The 14,565-nt window shown below is 46.0% G+C and overlaps 1 protein-coding gene across 5 annotated transcripts in view; it reads left to right on the forward strand.

Annotated features, from left to right (window-relative positions):
* The window catches only part of MAP2K5 (mitogen-activated protein kinase kinase 5), a 271,279-nt gene that overhangs the window by 10,962 nt on the left and 245,752 nt on the right, over nucleotides 1-14,565 (forward strand). The window contains exon 3 of one of the 5 annotated variants that reach the window (XM_070054405.1): nucleotides 3,288-3,398. The exons of the other annotated variants lie outside the window; for them this stretch is intronic. The gene's annotated coding sequence lies outside the window, so the exon portion shown is untranslated. The remainder of the gene's footprint in view (nucleotides 1-3,287; nucleotides 3,399-14,565) is intronic. 5 annotated transcript variants of the gene reach the window in all.

Genomic DNA, 14,565 nt, shown 5'->3' on the forward strand with positions numbered 1-14,565 from the left:
TCTACATGTGGGTGGAGTTCCTCTTATCTGAAACACTTGGACCAGACGCTGTTGCAGGATTTGGAGGATTTTAGATTTTGGAGGATTTTAGATTTTGGAGGATTTGCGTAGACTTTACCTGTTGATCGTCCCTGATCCAAAATTCTGAAATCTGAAATGCTTCAAAACTGAAACTTCTTGAGCACTGACACTCAGGAGGTTTTAGATTTGGGGGCATTTCAGATCTTAGATGAGGGAGGCCCAACCTGCAAATTTTCCTGTTGTTTATTTTCAACAAACATTACTTGTTTTTAAAAGCTACTATGAGTAAGACTCATAATATAATTAGTTTTTTACTAATCAGACAGGACTCTATTGAAAACTAGCACATTTATCTGAAATACACATTAGTTTTGCAGGTTGTATTCAGGTGCCTTTCACAGTAACTCCTTGGGGATGGCGGGTCTTTTGCAGATAGTCTGATAGCTGACATTCGGAGTGCTGCCTGTTGCCACATGCTGTGCTAGGACCATTGCCTGGGTTATGCCTTTTTAAGATTTATTTTATTTATTTGAAATACAGAGTTGGGGCTGGCTCTGTAGCTTAGCGGGTAAAGCCGATGCCTGCAGTGCCAGTATCCCATATGGGCGCCAGTTCAATACCTGGCTGCTCCACTTCTGATCCAGCTCTCTGCTATGGCCTAGGATAGCAGTGGAGGATGGCCCAAGTCCTTGGGCCCCTGCACCCATGTGGGAGACCCGGAGGAAGCTCCTGCATCCTGCCTTCAGATCAGTGGAGTTCTGGCTGTTGCAGCCGCTTGGGGAATGAACCAGCGGATAGAAGACCTCTCTCTCTCTCTCTCTGTCTGCATCTCCTTCTTTCTGTGTGTAACTCTTTCAAGTAAAATAAATCTATAAAAAAAAAAGAAGAGTTACAGAGAGAGGTACATTCATAGAGAGAGAGAGAGAGAGAGAGAGAGAGAGAGATGTCTTCCATCTACTGTTTCACTCCCCAAATGGCTGCAACAGCCAGAGCTGAGCTGATCTGAACTTAGGAGCCAGGATCTTCTTCCGAATCCAGCTCCCTGCTGGATGGGAAGTGGAGCAGCTGGGACTCGAACTGGTACACATATGGGATGCTGGCACTGCAGACTGGGGCTTTAACCCACTGCGCCACAGCGCCAGCCCCACTGTTGATTTGTTTAAAAAAAGATTTATTTATTTGGAAAACAGAGTGACAGAGAGAGGAGGAGAGACACAGAAAGAGAGAAATCTTCCATCTGCTGGTTTACTCCTCAGATGGCTGCAACGGAGCCAGGAATTTCTTCTGGGTCTCCCATGTGGGTGGCAGGGACCCAAACACTTGGGCCATCTTCTGCTGCTTTCTCAGGTGCATTATCAGGGAGCTGGATCAGAAGTGGAGCGTAGAGCAGCTGGGACATGAATTGGCACCCATATAGGATGCCAGCCTTGCGAGTGGTGGCTTTACCCGCTATGCCACAATGCTGGCCCCATGCTATTGGTTTTAACCTTCACAGCATGCCCACAAAGTACTTTGAAGGACTGTGATTAGCTCCATTTTAGTTGAAGAATGGACATCTCCTTTAAGTAACTTGCTCAATATCTCACAGCTAAGAAGTGGTGAAGTGGAATTTCTGGCATTTGTCCTACAGCATTCATTAGCAAACACTGTGCTGGACTTGTTCTGAGGTTGTCATAATTCTTTTTTTGTTGTTTTTTAATATTAACATTTATTTATTCAAAAGTCAGAGTTACACAGAGAGAGGTGAGGCAGAAAGAGAGAGAGAGGTCTTCCATCCATTGGTTCACTCCTCAATTGGCCGCAATGGTTGGAGCTGTGCCGATCTGAAGCCAGGAGCCAGGAACTTCTGGGTCTCCCACGTGGGTGTAGAGGCCCAAGGACTTGGGCCATCTTCTTTGCTTTCCCAGGCCACAGCAGAGAGCTGGATCAGAAGTGGAGCAGCCGGGTCTTGAACCGGCACCTAGGTGGGATGCCGGCGCTTCAGGCCAGGGTATTAACCCACTGTGCCACAGCGCCGGCCCTTGTCATAATTCTTGAAATCATGTGTTCTGCTTGTTAAGTGCAGCAGTAATAAGCTTACTTGGTACTTGCTACTTTTTTTTTTTTTTTTTTTTTAAGATTTATTTGTTTGAAAGGCAGAGTTACAGAGATGCGGGGGGGTGGGGGGGATCTTCCATCCACTTGTTCACTCCCTAATTGGCTGCAACAGCTGGAGCTGATCTGAAGCCAGGAGCCTGGAGCTTCTTCCGGGTCTCCAATGCGGGTGCAGGGGCCCGGGCCATCCTCTGCTGCTTTCCCAGACCATAGCAGAGAACTGGATCAGAAGTGGAGCAGCCGGGACTTGAACTGGCGCCCATATGGGATGCTGGCACTGCAGACTGGGGTTGTAACGCGCTGTGCCACAGTGCTGGCACCACTTGCAACTTCTTGCTTTCCAGGTCCCAAAGTGGCTCGATGTACGTGTGCCTGCCCACTAGCTTCCTGAGTTAGGGTTCATAATGATTAGTACTGATTATTTAACTATCACTTATTGCTGGTTTCATGTGGACCAGGCAATGTACAGTGAACTCACCTAGGTTGTCATTAGTCTTTACGGTGACTCTGAGAGGGAGGGAGGAAGCCGCCACTCAGAGCCACGGTAGGATTGCCAAAGATGTTTGCTCAGAAATACTGGCTCCAGATTCAAGCACACTGACTAAAACCTGCACTCTTTGTAACCAAGTGTGTCAAAAGCTTGTGAAGTTTAAGGCAGAAAAAGGGTGTTTAAATCCAAGCCCTTTGACATGCTCTTCCTCTTTCTGGACCCTTCTGCATCTGGAACTGTTTAGGTGAAGATCTATAGACACACACACACACACACACACACACACACACACACACAGAATGTTGACAGTCTGTGGTACTTGGATCACCACGTATCTCCTGTTACAGTTGAAACCCTACCCTGACTTTTTTCATGATTGTTCTAGGAAGGCTTTATTTTCTGAACTGAAAATCCAAATGAGTAAATGGAATCTATGTACAAAAAACACTTGGGAAGATAGAGTTGATAAACTATTGGAATTTGGGGGATTTTTCAATGGTTTATGGATATGAGGGACAATCTTCAAATAAATTACAACTTTAATTAAGTAAATATTTATGGTAACACATTTAATACTGAAAAGTGTACGTAAAATGTGTTGATTTCTTATACAGAAGAGACAGTGATGTGAGTTAAGCCACAAGAGAAAGGGTGACAGCTGACAGATTTTCCTGTTTTGCAGAAATGTAGAGAAACAGCGAGTTGCATGAGTGGAGAGGGGAAGACCAGGTCACGTTTCCGGCTGTGCGGTTCTGAGAAGTGTGGTTGCTTCAGACAGCTCTGGTCATTCCAGGTGGAGTTAGTCTCTCTGTACTGTTCACCCTTGCTAGAGCCAGGAGCCTGTTTAGTTGGCTCCTGGTCAGTTCTGTGTGTGTCCCTCTCATGAGTTTTGAGTCACTTGGTGACAGGTACTGTTTTATTTCACTCTTGCTCTCTTCTTGCAACTGAGCTGAGTACCCTAGAGGAAGACATTTGTTGAATACAATGGAATCAAATGAAATTTGTAAAATGCACATGACCTAAGATTAGTGAGCAGTTTCCTTTTCTTGATTATTTCTGCTGTTGCCCGGCATGGAATTTGATTTTGGTTGGTGGTGGGCGGTTCAGGTTTGAGATTCAGATTCCCACAGCTGACCATCCTGAAGCGGCAGAGAGTCTGTAGGGACAGTGTTCTGCTTCTGTCCTGGGGGTGGCGTTCCCAAGGGGAGTTGGGGACACCTGTCTGTGCTGAAGGGTGCCCTAGCCTTCTCTCTTCTTACCCCTTTTAGGTCCTTTCTCCTTTACAAATGCAAAAGAATGTACCTTTTTTTTTTTTTTTTTGACAGGCAGAGCTATACAGTGAGAGACAGAGACAGAGAGACAGAAAGAGAAGGTTATAGACAGTGAGAGAGAGACAGAGAGAAAGGTCTTCCTTCCGTTGGTTCACTCCCCTAATGGCTGCTACGGCCAGCGCTGCACTGATCTGAAGCCAGGAGCTGGGTGCTTCCTCCTGGTCTCCCATGCAGGTGCAGGGACCCAAGCATTTGGGCCACCCTCCACTGCCCTCCCGGGCCACAGCAGAGAGCTGGACTGGAAGAGGAGCAACTGGGAGAGAACTGGCGCCCCGACCGGGACAAGAAACCCGGGTGCCGGTGCTGCCGGCGGAGGATTAGCCAAGTGAGCCACGGCGCTGGCCGAGAATATACTTTTTAATGGTTAGTGTGGGTAGTGTTTTTTTTTTTTTTTTTTTTTTAAACTTAACAAGGTACAGTCCTTTAAAAAATTCAAGCATTGTAGAAATAAAGGAAAAACAAAAGTTCCCATTCTCCCAAATCCTTTGGTTTCCTTGTTAGCAATGTCTTCTATATTTTTACAGATATTTCCCCTGTACCTAATATATATTATGTGGCAACAGTTTTCCCTGTCTCCTTAGTAGTATCTGTCAGATCTGCTTCCAGTATCAGTGTGGGCAGATCAACTTCATTCTTTTGGATGATTGGATGATTACATTATTGCTTAAGTTTTTTTTTTTTTTTTTTTTTTTTTTAATGGCTGGAGCTTATTTAACCTGTTAGTGAACATTTCAGTTGTTACCTACTGATTTTCCAGTACAGGTTGTTCACTCCTAATTCAAAAATTGAAAACTCAAAACTTGGTGAGCTCCAGCATGATGACACAGTGGATAATTCCACACCTGACAAGTCACAGTCAAAATGCAAGCACAGGTGTGCATTTGGCCTAGTGGTTAAAATGCCTTGGAGTCGGCACTGTGGTGCAGGGTTAAAGCCCTGGCCTGAAGCACCAGCATCCCATATGGGTGCCGGTTCTAGTCCTGGCTGCTCCTCTTCCCATCCAGCTCTCCGCTATGGCCTGGGAAAGCAGTAGAAGATGGTGCAAGTCCTTGGGCCTCTGCACCCGCATGGGAGACCCAGAGGAAGCTCCTGGTTGCTGGCTTCAGATCAGCGCAGCTCTGGCCGTTGCAGCCACCTGGGGAGTGAACCAGTGGATAGAAGACCTCTCTCTCTGTCTCTACCTCTCTCTGTAACTCTATCTTTTAAAAAATGCCTTTGTTCTACGTGGAAGTGCCTAGGTTCCATATTTGACTCCATCTTATGACTCCAGCCTCCTGCTAATGGGGACCCTGGGAGGCAGCTGGTGATGGCTCAGATGGTTGGGTGCCTGCCACCCGTGTGGGAAACCTGGATGGAGTTCCTGGCTCTCGTCTTCAGGATGTCCTCATTCACGGAGTCGACTAGTGGTTAGGAGCTCAGATAAATAAATAAATTAAAACAACAATAAAATAGAAATCACCTGGAAAATATTTGTATGTGGTTACCTTCAAGCCATGTGTTTGGAGAGTATATAAAACATAAATTAATTTTGTGTTAAGACTTGAGTTCCATCCCAGCATGTCTCATTGTGTATGTGCAAATAATCCAAAGCCCGAAAAAAATCTGAAAGCCAAAATACTCTGTCCTAAGCCTCTTGGATCAGGATGCTCAACTTGCATTAGAAAAAATGCTGACATCAACAGCATTGTCTGATACCTTTGCATGTTATGGGATAAATTCCCAGGCATTAGAACTACTGAGAAAAAGAGTTTTAATATTTTGAACTTCTATATCTATTACCTTGTTTGGTCTCCAAAGTTAGAACCAATTTATATCCTACCAGCTCTGGGCATTGTCAGCTTTGTAGTCAATTATCAGCTTGATAGGTGAAAAGGATCATTGTATTACTGTTTTCATTTCTGTTTCTTTAATTATAAATGGGCTTGCACATCTTTTCATTTGTATTTGATCATTGGTACTTAATTTATATGAATTGTTGGTCACCTTTGCCCATTTTTCTATTAGGTTTTCTTTTTCTAATTGATTTAAGAGATTTCCACTATTAAGAAAATTGACTCTCTGTCTTAAATATTATAAATATTTTGTTCAGTTTTCAGCTTGTTTTATCTTTTTATTCTCTCTTCTCTCTTTTTTTTTTTCTGTAAAGCAGCTTGAAGTTTGTACAAGGTCAAATTTATCGCATTTTCCTTTGTGGTTTCTGGATTTATGTCAGGCTTAGAAAGTTCTTCCATATTCCAGGATATTGAAAAGCATTCATCCATATTCTTTTTTCTTTCTTTCTTTATGAGGTTTAACACACACACACACACCCCTACATATATGAATGTGTATGTTGGCAGGTATCATCTTTTTTATATCAAAAAATGCCTTTTTATTACAAAGGTCAGAAAACTTTGCTTTTTAAAATCCTTGTACCATATTCAGTTTATTTTGATGAAAAGAAGTCAGGTGGAGACCCAGCTTTATTTCTCAAGTGGACAGACAGTTGACCCTACACTAGTTATTGAATAATTTGTCTTTTCCAGATGTGAGAACACTTCTGAGAGGAAGCTAAATTCCGTAACTGTAAAAAATCTTGTATGTTTGCAGGTGTGGGCCCTGCATATACTGTATGAGCCGGCATCTGTATGGGCTCAGAGACCCCTGAGTACCTGGTGATGAATGAGTTCACCCACACATGAGGTGATCAGAATTAATCAGCCCCACTAAGGCATTTCCTGTGCATGTCTGTTACCCACATTCCCCTCCCTGGATTTTCCTCTAGCCAAGAACTGCTATAAAATGAATGTTGGACTACTTTTGTTGAACAGAAATCTCTCTGGGGTCTTAACAGATGCATTTTAAGTTCATCTGCACCAGTGCCAACTCCCTGTCAGTACTGTGGGGTCTCACTTTTCCATGCTCCCTGACTTCCTGTACACAGGTCTTTGGCCCTCCTAAGTAGCTTCATCCTTGTCAAATGATACATCTGAGTTTGGTTCAGAAAATAAGGTTCTACGATAAATATCTGTTTTTTTTTTTAAGGTTTATTTTATTTATTTGAAAGAGTTACACACAGAGGGAAGGAGAGGCAGAAAGAGAGAGAGAGCGAGCGAGCGAGCATGCTCTTCTATCCCCGGATGGCCTCAATGGCTGGAGATGGGCCTATCCAAAGCCAGGAGCCAAGAGCTCCCTCCGGGTCTTCCCACACGGGTACAGGGGCCCAAGGACTTGGGTCATCTTCTACTGCTATCCCAGGCCATAGCAGAGAGCTGGATCGGAAGTGGAGCAGCCGGGTCTCGAACTGGTGCCCATATGGGATGTTGGTGCCACAGGCTGGGGCTTTATCTGCTACACCACAGTGCTGGTTCCAAATATCTATTTTATTTGTATCTCTCTTCATTTCTATGTATATTTTTCATTGTATAGAATCCTTTGCAGTTGTTCTATGAGTTTCATATTTTGTTTTTTGGATAGAATTTTTTTTTCCTTAAGATTTATTTATTCAAAAGGCAGAATTAGAGAAAGAGAGGGAGAGACAGAGAGAGAGAGATCTTCCATCCTTTGGTTCACTCCCAAAATGGCCTGTGGGCCAGGCTGGAGCCAAGAGCTTCTTCCAGGTTTCCCGTGTGGGTGCATATTTCATTTTAAATTTGGAAAGGAAATTCCAATTGTATAGGTTGTAAGTTCTCAGAGTATGGAAAACAGTTACAATGATTCCTGAAATGCCACCTCTTGGAGATAGCTTCTTGTCTAAATGGCAGAGACACCCTCATTAAGAAGACTTGGGAGGCCGGCGCCGTGGCTCACTAGGCTAATCCTCCACCTGTGGCGCCGGCACCCCGGGTTCTAGTCCTGGTTGGGGTACCGGATTCTGTCCAGATTGCTCCTCTTCCAGTCCAGCTCTCTGCTGTGGCCCGGGAGTGCAGTTGAGGATGGCCCAGGTGCTTGGGCCTTGCACCCGCATGGGAGACCAGGAGAAATCACCTGGCTTCTGGCTTTGGATTGGCACGGTGCGCCGGCCGTAGTGGCCATTTGGGGGATGAACCAATGGAAGGAAGACCTTTCTCTCTGTCTTTCTCTCTCACTGTCTAACTCTGCCTGTAAAAAAAAAAAAAAAGACTTGGGGGGCCAGCACTGTGGTGCAGCGGGTTAAAGCCCCAGCCTGCATCACTGGCATTTCATATAGGTGCTGGTTCAAGTCCCAGCTGCTCCACTTCCGATCCAGCTCTCTGCTATGGCCTGGGAAAGCAGTAGAAGATGACCCAGGTCCTTGGATCCCTGTACCCGCATGGGGAGACCCAGAAGAGGCTCCTGGCTCCTGGCTTTGGATTGGTTCATTCTGGCCATTGCGGTCATTTAGAGAATGAATCGATGGAATGGAAGACTTCTCTCTCTCTGGCTCCAGTTCTCTCTGTAACTCTTTTAAATAAGTGAAATAATTCTTCTATTTAAAAACAAAAAGAAGAAGACTTAGAGGCAGGGTGGGTGTTGGCGCAGCTGCTTAGACTGTTTAAGATGCCTGCGTTTCTTGGCAGAGTGCTTGGGTTTGAGTCCTGGCTCCACTCACCATTCCAGCTTCTTGCTCGTGTGCACCCTGACGGCTTGAGTGGTTGGGTCCCTGTCACCCATATTGGAGACCAGGATTGAGTTCCAGGCCCCTGGCTTCATACTGGCCCTGTCCCAGCTCTTTCACACAATTGGGGTGCAAACTGGCCGATGGGATCTCTTATCCCCCGTCTCTGCCTCTTTGCCTTTCACGTATAAAGAAAATACTTAGATGGGAGCCACTTTTTGCTTCAGAGAAAAGTCTTTTTTTTTTTTTCAGAGAAAAGTCTTAAGTTGTAAAATGATTTGGAAAAAAGGAAGTTGCATTTTCTTAAATGGTTGGTTATATGAAAGGAGGAACCATTGCTTATAAGCAAAACTGAACAGGGTAGTGAGAACTTGCCGTCCACAGTAAGCCTGCCTTGAGTCTAGCAGTTACTTACCATTGAGGTCATTATGCATCCTGTAATCAGCAACAATTCGAAGAGAGCTTTAATTAGTTGACATTTTGGGCTGGAATATCATCTGCAAAAAGCTCAGACCCTTTGTAGTCTTAGAGAGTAGTTGCTAGTTTGCATGAAAATCACCAAGTTTGAAGTCCTTTGTTCCAGCCTGAGACTAGTTGTTTCTTGAGGTCAGGGACAGTGCTGCTCAGTTTAGAATCCTAAAACCCCTACTGTGGTATCTGGGGTGCAGCAGGCCCTCAGTATGCGTGTGTCTGCAGTACTGGATGGGTGATAGGATGAAGTCATCAAGGACAGGCCTTCTGTAGCGCACCCATCGGCAGATCCTGTTGGCTGTGTGTTCAGATCAGTGCCGCCCGTGCTGACTTAAAGCCTTGGCTCCACGTGGGCCACACTGTGAGCCCCCTGACTGGGCTCCCTGCCCCCCCCCCCCCCCCAGTGCAGCAGCCAGGTGCTGCTTTCGGAAGGTACCTGAGCTCACAGCACTCAGAGCCATGCCCTCAGGAGCCCTCACCAGGCCCTGCACTTGCTCCTCTGCCCTGACCTTGTCCCACCACCCCTTGTGTTCCAGCCCCCGGACCTCCTCATCTTAGCAACATGCCTGGCATTCTTCCTTCTGCCCAGAGCACCCCTGCCCCGGTTGTCTGCGTGGGCCCCTAGAAGGAGGAAGGAAGCCAAGGAGTAAGGGAGACACAGGCAGAGGGAGGCTGGGAGTGAAGTGAGCGCTGGTGGGCTTTGGCCGTAGAGGCCAGGGCCTCTGGTCTCGCCCAGCTCACCGCCCTCCCTGCCTGAGCAGGGCACTGTACACTTGACATCTTTTCTAGTAATTTCCTGCTGATTCTTTCTAACCTCTACATCGTGTTTTCATTTCTTTCCTCTTGCCAGGGAAAACTGCCTTTGCTGTAGTTCTAATTGACTCCCACCTGGCACAGAAGGAGGGTGACAAATGACATATGATATATTGCCTGAACTTTTCATCGCTCTTGATAGAAGGGGGAGTGTTTCTCTCGAGGCCCCCGTGAGCCCCTGGCCCTGCAGTGGGCACTGCGTGGCCAAGAGCACCCACTTGGAGGCCCGTTCTGACCGCCCCACACCTGAGGCTGCCCCCTCCATCAGGTCTTTCTCTTCTCCTTGGTTTCTCTTCTGGATTGCGTGTGGCTTCAAACACAATCGCTAACAACATATGGCCTGTTACGATTCTCTCTTCCCAAACTCTGCCATTTTGTATATTTGTGACACACTGCAGATTTTGTGAAGATTGCTTCATAATATTTGTTTACCATCTGCTGCACTCTATTTGGTATCTTGCTAGGATTTTTTCCTCCATTTTAAGTGACATTAACAAAATCCAGCCAGTACATAGACTTTCTGGTTCTACTTTTGCTTCCCTAATGTGCTGGAAAATCATATTACTATGCTCCAGGCAACTAGAGAAGCCTGGAATTCTCATTGTGAACCAGTGTGTCAGATCCATCCCACCCCCCTTTTCTTGGTCATATCCAGTAATGCTTTTTTGGTCAGATGGCAAAGAACCTCCATATATAAGACAGAAAGAGTTCAAATTATTTTTCTACTTCTTTCTACTTAGTACCAGGACTTCCTAGTGTTCTTCACCAACTTATTTATACCTTTGAAAGTCTTTATGCCACATTAAGGTAGGTCTTTATGATTTGTAGCTGCAACTAGTGTAATTTTATAGCTATCCTACTTTGGTAGGCAAACAACCAGAATCTTTGCTACATGATTTGTGTGTGTATATGACTTTTTGTTCAGAAAAGCAAGACTGTTGTCATACTAAATTGACTGGTGTGTACATTTCTCTGCCTTCTTCCCTTTCACCAGCTCCCATACCTGTCAGCTGGTTGTCTTCAGAGAGAAATGCACCCTCACTTAAACGTGAAGGGGGATGGTTTGCTCGTGGGCAGCCATCTTGGGGTCAGACACAGCTCAGAATTTCATCTTTTGGACAGAACCCCTAGCATGGTCTGCTCATGGGAGTGGTGGCTTTTCCAACTCAGTGTGCTCTTTGACAGGAACAGCAAGGCTTCTTTAAAACAGCTAAGCACTGGGGCCAGCGCTGTGGTGTAGCAGGTAAACCACCGCCTGCAGTGCCAGCATCCCACATGGGCGCTGGTTCAAGTCCAAGCTGCTCCACTTCCGATCTAGCTCTCTGCTATGGCCTGAGAAAGCAGTAGAAGATGGCCCATGTCCTTGGGCCCCTGCACCTGCGTGGGAGACCTGGAGGAACCTGGCTTTGGATTGGCTTAACTCCAGCTTCACCATTTGGGGAGTGAACCAGTGGGTGGAAGAGCTCTTGCGTGCCCGCGCTCTCTCTCTCTGCCTCTGATTCTGCCCCTCTGTAACTCTGAATTTCAAGTAAATAGATAAAAGCACAGATGTAAAGAGTGAAGCATGGGGTGGTGTTTGGAATAGCTGCTAAGATACTACTTGAAAGGCCTGACCCTGCTATCAGAGTGCCTTGGTTCAAGTCTCAGCTCCACTCCCTATTCAGGCATCTTGTTAATGCACGCCCTAGGTGGCAGCAATGACGGATCATGTGGTTAGGTTCCTGCTACCCGGGTGGGAGACCTGGATTGAGATCCTGGCTTTTGTCTGGCCCAGCCCTTGCTGTTGCAGGCATTTGGGAGGTGAACCAGCAGTATGGGAAACCTCTGTCTCTACCTTTCAAATAAATAAAGTTTATAAAAATAATCAGGTTAGGATTAGTGAAGAACTATCACATACTGTTTATTGGACATCATTTGACTTTACATAAACCTTTTTTAAAAAGAGTGAAGCAGACAGTTTGTAAAGAAAACCAATGCCTACATGAAGTTGGGTCTCTCACCAGTGCATAAGAGCGGCTGATCACTGGCTCCTGTTGGACCTATTTTGTCCTCATGCTTTATTAGAATGTCTCTTTCAACGCACCTGGAATCTTTCTCTCAGAATCAGGGTCCTTCTGAGACAGTCCCGATACTGTTTCAGCATTTTTGTCCTCAATTTGCCGTCCATATAATTTTCTTGTATTTCATGGCAGGTTTTCATAGAACTACTCTGCAAGAAATATTTCTGGTGACTGACTTCCCTCGTAGGTTGTTCTTTTTTTTCCCTTTCTGAAATAATCCCTCAAGAGATTTCATTTTAAGTAGACTTCAGGGTCCAAGCCTTGGCTCTGAACCCCTACTTCTGTCTCTCACTCTTGGTTTAGAGAGATGGTGATTTACAAGATCTTTTTACAATCTGTGCCCTCTCTTTAGAAACTAAGGGGTGAGCATTTAGCCTTAGTGGCTAAGACACCTGCATCCCATACCTGGATTCCATATCTGCCTCTGCTCCTGATCCAGCTTCCTGCTACTGTGGACCCTGGGAGCAGCAGTGATGGCTTACGGGTAGTTGGGTCCCTGCCACCCAGGACAGAGACCTGGATTTAGTTGCCAGCTCCTTGCTTCAGCCTAGCCCAGTCCAAGCTGGGGTGGGCATTTGGAAGCTGTCTCACTCTTTGTTTGCCTCTCAAATAAATAAATAAATAAATAAAATATTTTTACTTATGAAAACTTTCGGGGCTGGCATTGTGGCATAGCAATTGAGGCTGCTGCCTCCGACACTGCCATCCCCTATGGCTACCCGTTCAAGTCCCAGCTGCTCCACTTCTAATCCAGCTCTCTGCTAATGGCCTGGGAAGAGTAGTGGAAGATGGCCCAAGTGCTTGGGCCCCTGCCACCCATGTGGGAGACCTGGATGAAGCTCCTGGCTCCTAACTTTAGCCTGGCCCAGCCCTGGCTGTTGCTGCCATCTGGGGAGTGATCCAGTGGATGGAGGATCTCTTTCTCTGTCTCTCCCTCTCCCTCTGTAACTGTGACTTTCAAAGTAAATAAATAAATATTTTAAAGAAACAAAGCAAAACAAAATCTTTTTCATGGCTTTTATGGAACTCCCGACTCCTCCATGTCCACAGGAATAGTACCTTTTGTGTGTGGTTTTGTGTGTGTTGAGATTTGAATAGGAGCAGGCCCTTTGCAGCCATCATCTCAACCTCTAGCTCTAGTGTGAAATGAGATTCACAAAGCACTGTGTCGCTCAGGCTAGAGGTTTTTTTTTTTAAACCAAGTTCAGGACTTCCTCAAGGACAAACCCTTTTAGCCTATATTTAAACAGAATTTGATCTGTTTTTAAAGCAGAAATGTGTGGTAATATGTAAAATTATACTCTTATACTATATCTGTTTTTGTCCCTCCCTGTCTCCTGTCTCCTGCATTTTAAAAAAAATCGTTTGACTTAGCCTTTGAACTTTCTAGAACCTGTGCAGAAACCACTTTCTTCTGTTGCTGCCATCAGAGCGGCATTTCTTCCCCAGTTTGGCACTGGAGAGTCTGCACTAAGAAGAGGAAGAAGAAGTGCTAGATTCCTGTTAGGCTTAATGCCACTGGCAGCTCCCGGCTACTTCGGAGGTGTTAGGCAAAGAGCTTGGAGTCTGGGAACTCTCCAGGCGTGAGCCACAGCCTAGGATTCAGAAACAAATACTTTGGAGAGAAAACCTGGAGTGAGAGCCGTGGGCTTGGTCACTGAGCAAGTGGGGCTGGCCCAGGTGCTGGTTTCCATCATGCAGACAGGTGTTGTTGGCTGCTGGGGAAGAAAGCGCTGATTGGAACAGAGCCGAAACTCCCTTCCAGGGTCCCCACAGCCTGGTCACTAGGAGCTGGACAGGTGGAAGGGCCCACTGCCATGTGTTGACCGCACTCCCCTGTACTGTCAAGCAATATGCCCAGCGCGTGTCGTGCAAGCTTATCTTCAGAAGAGACTGTCTGGTGCTCCAGGCCTGGGATGCATCTGATCAAGTCAGCAGTTCAGTGGAGACAAAAATAATAATACCAGTGCTGTAACCAGTGAGCCAGGGGTGAGGCAGCCAGCCCGCTAGGAGTCCACCCCTGCTGAGTTGTTGCCTGGGAGGCCGTGTACCTGGCTCCAGACCTTTCTGGCATTTTCTTTGAGCTGTACATTTAGTGTCTGTCATGTAGTCTCTTCTTGCCATTGACAAATCTGGAGAGTGATGAAGAGGCTAACTACATACACAGAAGTGGCTAGAAGTCATCTGAGTCCTGCTTGGCAGGTGATGTGGCCAGTAATCCCATTTTGAGTTAAGAATGAGAGCCAGGGAATGGGAAGTCGGTGTGGCAGTGAAGGCATCGCTTGGGATGCCTGAAAGGGCCTGGATTCAAGTCCCAGGTCTGCTCTGCTTTCCAGCTACCTGGGAGGCCAGATGATGACTGAAGGGCCTGGTTTCCTGCCACCCATGTGGGAGACACAGATTGAATTCCTGGCTCCTGGCTTCAGCCTGTCCCTGCCCCAATTATCATGTGCATTTGAGGAATTAATCAATAGATGGGAGATCTCTCTCATCTCTCTGCCTTTCAATTAAAATAAATAATTAAATAAATGCAACAATGAGATCTGATATTCTTATATGGTTGGTCTACAGGTTCTTTTTTTATTTATTTATTAGAAAAGCAGAGTTATAGGGTGGCGGGGGGGGGGGGAGAGAAAGAGAGAAAGAGAAAGTGAAAGTGCTTCCATCTACTAGTTCTCTCCCCAAATGGCTGCAATTACCAGGACTGAGCTAAACTGAAGCCAGGTGCCA

This window comes from Oryctolagus cuniculus, chromosome 12 (genome assembly GCF_964237555.1).
Source record: "Oryctolagus cuniculus chromosome 12, mOryCun1.1, whole genome shotgun sequence".
Lineage (NCBI taxonomy): Eukaryota > Metazoa > Chordata > Mammalia > Lagomorpha > Leporidae > Oryctolagus > Oryctolagus cuniculus.